The 5764-nt window shown below is 35.7% G+C and overlaps 1 pseudogene; it reads left to right on the forward strand.

Annotated features, from left to right (window-relative positions):
• Window positions 1-1713: 1713 nt before the first annotated feature.
• LOC100589272 lies at window positions 1714-5487 on the forward strand (annotated as a pseudogene).
• Window positions 5488-5764: the final 277 nt, after the last annotated feature.

Consider the following 5764-nt stretch of genomic DNA (forward strand, 5'->3'; position numbering starts at 1 on the left):
CAGAGGTTGCAGTGAGCCGAGATTGAGCCATTGCACTCCAGCCTGGGGGACAAGAGTGAAACTCCGTATCAAAAAAAAAAAAAAAAATGTATACTTTCTGAAAGTATTTATTCATACAGCTTGTGCCTCTGCACTCCAGCCTGGATGATAGATCGAGACTCTGTCTCAAAAAAAAAAAAAAAAAAAAAAAAGCCATACATCCTAAAGCAATGTACAGATTTAATGCTATTTGTGTCAAACTACCAAATCATTTTTCACAGAATTAGAAAAAACAGTTCTAAGATTTATATGGATTTAAAAAAGCCTGAATAGTCAACACAATCCTAAGCAAAAAAAAAAAAAAAAAAAAAAACAAAGCTGGAGGCATCACACTACCTGACTTTATACTACAAGGTTACAGTAAGCAAAACAGCATAGAGCTGGTACAAAAAACAGACACATAGACAAATAAAACAGGTTAGAGAACCCAGAAATAAAGCCACACATCTACAACCATCTGACCTTTGACAAAGCTGACAATAACAAGCAATGGGGAAAGAACTCTCTACTGATTAAATGGTGCTATGATAACTGGCTAGCCATATGCAGAAGATTGAAACTAAGCCCCTTCCTTTTGCCATATATATATATATATATATATATATATATATATATATATCAACTCAAAGTAGAGACTTAAATGTAAGATCTAAAATTATAAAGATCATAAAAGGAAACCTAAAAATTACCATTCTAGACATAGGCCTTGACAAAGATTTCATGATGAAGTCTCCAAAGGCAATTGCAGCAAATAAAATACAGACAAATGAGATCAAATTAAACTAAAGAGCTTCTGCACAGCAGAAGAAGCTATCAACAGAATAAACAGTCAACCTACAGAATGGGAGAAAACATTCACAAAGTGTGCATCTGACAAAAGTCTAATATCCAGAGTCTATAAGGAACTTTAATCAACAAGTGAAGAACAAACAACCTCTTTAAAAAAATGGGCAAAGGACATGAACATACACTTTTCAAAAGAAGACGTACATGTGGCAACAAGTATATGAAAAAATGCTCAACAACATCGATCATTAGAGAAATGCAAATCAAAACCACGATGAGATACCATCTCACACCAGTCAGAATGACGAGTATTAAAAAGTCAAGAAACAACAGATGTTAGCAAGGTTGCAGAGAAAAGGGAACAATTATACACTGCTGGTGGGAATGTAAATTAATTTAGCCACTGTGGAAAGTAGTTTGGAGATGTCTCAAAGAACTAAGAACTACCATTTGACCTGGCAGTCCTATTATTGGGTATATAGCCAAAGGAAAATAATTCATTCTACCAAAAAGACACACGCCCCCATATATTTATTGCAATACTATTTACAAAAGCAAAGACATGGATTCAACCTAGATTGGATAAAGAAAATGTAGTACATATACAACATGGAACACTATGAAGCCATAAAAAAGAAAATCATGGTCTTTGCAGCAACATGGATGCAGCTGGAAGCGATGATCCTAAGTGAACTAATGCACAACAGAAAACCAAATACTGCCTGTTCTCATTCATAAGTGGGAGCTAAACATTGAGCACACATGAACACAAAGAAGGGAACAATAGGCACATGTGCGGCAGCTCTTTTCCTTCTTCTTCCACTTCCACTGCCTTTCACGGTCCGGGGAGCCACCACCACAGCCATCGGCAGAGTCAGGAAGTTCAAGATGGCCGCCATGGAGACCCACTGGCTGCAGGAACAGCCAGAGATGAAAGATGCTGATAATTCTGAAAAGAGAATACATGAAGAAAATGGAGAAGTATCAGAAGACCGATTTCAAAATAAGAACAAAATAAATTTAAAAAAGTATAAACACAGAAGTAAACATAAGAACCATAAACATTCCTCAGAAGACAAGGATAAAAAACATAAACATAAGCATAAACATAAGAAACACAAAAGAAAAGAGGTTACGGATGCTTCTGATAAAGAGGGAATGTCTCCTGCAAAAAGAACTAAACTTGATGATTTAGCTTTGCTAGACTTGGAAAAACAGAGAGCCTTGATTAAGGCTGAACTTGATCATGAGTTAATGGAAGGAAAGGTCCAATCTGGTATGGGGTTCATTTTACAAGATTATGAGTCTGGATCTGAAGAAGAGGGGGAGATTCATGAAAGACAAGAAATAGAAATAGATCTAGTACTAGATCTTCAATTACAAAGGGGAAACTTGAACTTGTGGACAATAAAAATACTACAAAAAACGATGTAAAAGCAGATCCAAAGAATGGAGTAGACATAGGTCTGATAAGAAAAGTAAGGGAGGTATTGACATCGTTAAAGAGAAAACAACTAGGAGCAAGTCAAAGGAGAGGAAAAAGTCTAAAAGCCCATCAAAAGAAGTAAGTCTCAAGATTAAGCAAGAGAATTAAAATCCCCTACCCTTAGAAGGTGATCTTAAGAGAAAATTAGTAACACCAGATCTCCTACTGATGATAAGGTTAAAACTGAAGATAAAAGTAAATCAAAAAACAAGACAAGTCCCCAATTATAAATGAAAGTAGAAGTCACGATCAAGGTAAAAAAAATCCAGATTCCCATTTGTTTTAAGAGGTAAATCCAAAGACAGAAGGTCACAGTCCAAAAAGAGAAAATCAACACAGTCTGAAGCTGATAAAGAAAAGGACCCAATTAGATCTCCCTCTAAAGATACTTCATCTGGGAAAGAAAATAGGTCGCCCAGTGGAAGACCTGGTTGTAGTCCTAAAAGAAGTTTGTCTTCAAACACTCCAGGGACTGTTGTGGGGTAGGGGGAGGGGGGACGGACAGCATTAGGAGATATACCTAATGCTAAATGATGAGTTAATGGGTACAGCAAAACAACATGGCACATGGATACATATGTAACAAACCTGCACATTGTGCACATGTACCCTAAAACCTAAAGTATAATAATAAAAATAAATAAATAAATTAAAAAAGGGCAATATCATATAATTTTTTCTTGTTTTTTTTTTAATTTTATTATTATTATTATTTTTTAAATTTAAACTCGAAAAAAAAAATGTTTAATGCTCCAAAAAGGACATTCTTAAATGCAATTAGTTTTTTTTTTCCTTTTCTTCTTTTTTTATTTTTTATTTTATTTTTTTAATTTTATTATTAATATACTTTAAGTTTTAGGGTACTGTTTAAGAGCACATGATCTGGAATTATACAGTCCCAAGTTTTAATCCATAATCTTCCACTTACCTTCAGCAAATCACTTAACTCTCCCAGTGCTCAGTGCCCTCATCCATAAAATGGGGATAATGATGGTATCTACCTTGTAACATGGCTGTGTATATTAAATAAGACAATGTAAGTATGTCAGATTTCTAAGTGTCTGTAATTCAATAAGTACTAACTTAAATTTTATCAATTGTTCAAAATGTTAGTTTTTAATGGGTAATGGGATCCAAAATAGTTATATAAATGTGCAAATGGAATTTTTTCAAGTATGTACAATTAAATATTATCTGAGTAAAAATAAAATAAAATAAAAACAAACAAAAAAAACCACGTGGTAAATCAAGAAGAAGTAGGTCTCCACTTTTAAATGATAGAAGATCTAAGCAGAGCAAATCTCCCTCTCAAACACTGTTTCCTGGTAGAAGAGCTGAGCCGATCCTTAGAAGGAAAATGAAGAGAACCAGAGAGAAGATGACTTTCTTCTTCAAGAACACAACCTCAAGATGATATCCTCAATAGAGGTGAAAGATCAAAAGATGCCAGCCCCATTAATAGGTGGTCTCCTACCTGAAGAAGTAGATCTCCCATTAAAAAGAGGTCTCGTTCCCCACTCAGGCGTAACACAAAAATCATGTCTCCAAGAAGAAGAAGCAGGTCTCCTCGGAAAAGGGACAGAGGTTGGAGGAGCAGATCACGCTTGAGAAGGTGTTCTCGATCATGGGGCAGTCATAGATGAAGGAGCAGAAGCAAAGTAAAGGAAGATAAATTTAAAGGAAGTGTTTCTGAAGGCATGAAAGTTGAGCAGGAATCTTTGTCTGATGATAACCTTGAAGATTTTGATGTGGGGGAAGAAGATGAAGAAGCCCTAATAGAAGAGAAGAATCCAAAGGCAGGCAATTGTTCAGAAATACAAATATCTTGCTGAAGATAGCAATATGTCTGTGTCATCTGAACCAAGCATCCCCCAGAGCAGTATGAAAACATGATCACCTTCTCCAGATGACATTCTGGAGTGAGTAGCTGCTGATGTTAAAGAGTATGAACAGGAAAATGTTGATACATTTCAGGCCTCAGTGAAAGCCAAGCACAATCTAATGACAGTTGAAGAGAATAATAGTTCATCTCAGAAGTTGTTGGCACTTGATATGTTTTACAGAATCTGATGATGTTTGCTGACTATTTTGATTGTGCTTGTCTTTGGGTTGCTGGCAATGGATAAGATTCAAAGAGAATCCCAACCCCAGAGATAACTGGACTGATGCAGAAGGCTATTATCATGTGCACATAAGTGAAGTCCTGGATAAATGTTACAATGTGTATGGCTACACCGGGCAAGGTGTGTTCAGTAATGTTTTATGAGCCAGAGTTAATGCAAGAGCCAACCAAGAAGTGGCTGTAAAGGTCATCAGAGACAATGAGCTCATGCAGAAGACTTGTTTAAAAGAACTAGAGTTCTTGAAAGAATTTGATGCTGATCCTGATGACAAACTTCATTGTCTGCGACCCTTCAGGCGCTTCTATCACAAACAGCATCTCTGTCTCATATTCGAGCCTCTCAGTATGAACTTATGAGAGATGTTAAAAAAATATGATAAAGATACTGGTTTTCATATTAAAGCTGTAAGATCCCATAGTCAGCAGTTTTTCCTGGCATTGAAACTCCTTAAAAGATGTGATATCCTACATGCAGACAACAAGCCAGATAGTATCCTGGTTAATCATCAAAAACTATTTTAAAGCTTTGCAATTTGGGGTTGGCTTCACATGTTGCGGATAATGACATTATACCTTATCTTGTCAGTAGATTTTATTGTGCTCTTGAAATCATCATAGGTAAATGCTGTGACTATGGTATAGATATGTGGTCAGTAGGTTGCACCTTATACAAACTCTATACTGGAAAAATTTTATTTCCTGGCAAAACCAATAACTATATGTTGAAGCTTGTGATGAATCTCAAAGGAAAGATGCCAAATGAGATGATTCAAAAGGTGTATTCGAAGATCAGCATTTTGATCAGAATCTCAACTTCATTTACATAGAAGTTGATAAAGTAACAGACAGGGAGAAAGTTACTGTTATGAGCACAATTAATCCAACTAAGGACCTATTGGCTAACTTGATTGGGTGCCAGATACTTCCTGAAGACCAACGTAAGAAAGTATACCAGCTAAAGGACTTGTTGGACCAGATTCTAATGTTGGGCCTAGCTAGATGAATTAGCATCAACCAGGCCCTGCAGCATGCCTTCATCCAGGAAAAAAATTAAGCAAGATGAAGAAACTCTAAGGATTTGAGTAAATACAGAGAATGAAGAAATTCACAGCACTTTATTAATGAATATAAACGTATAAATATTTCTCCAGCAAATTTGAGGAAGCATGATATATTTCAGTTTCTTTTAGAAATGTCAGTTAATCTGTTTTGTGTCTTATGTGAAATTTCACCATAGAACTATTTTAAATTGCCAAGACTGCACAAAATTACAGTGCTAATGTGTATGGTTGCAGTTCACATTAAAGACGAAAGCATCTGTTATAAAATGA

Source organism: Nomascus leucogenys, chromosome 8 (assembly GCF_006542625.1).
Source record: "Nomascus leucogenys isolate Asia chromosome 8, Asia_NLE_v1, whole genome shotgun sequence".
Classification (NCBI taxonomy): domain Eukaryota; kingdom Metazoa; phylum Chordata; class Mammalia; order Primates; family Hylobatidae; genus Nomascus; species Nomascus leucogenys.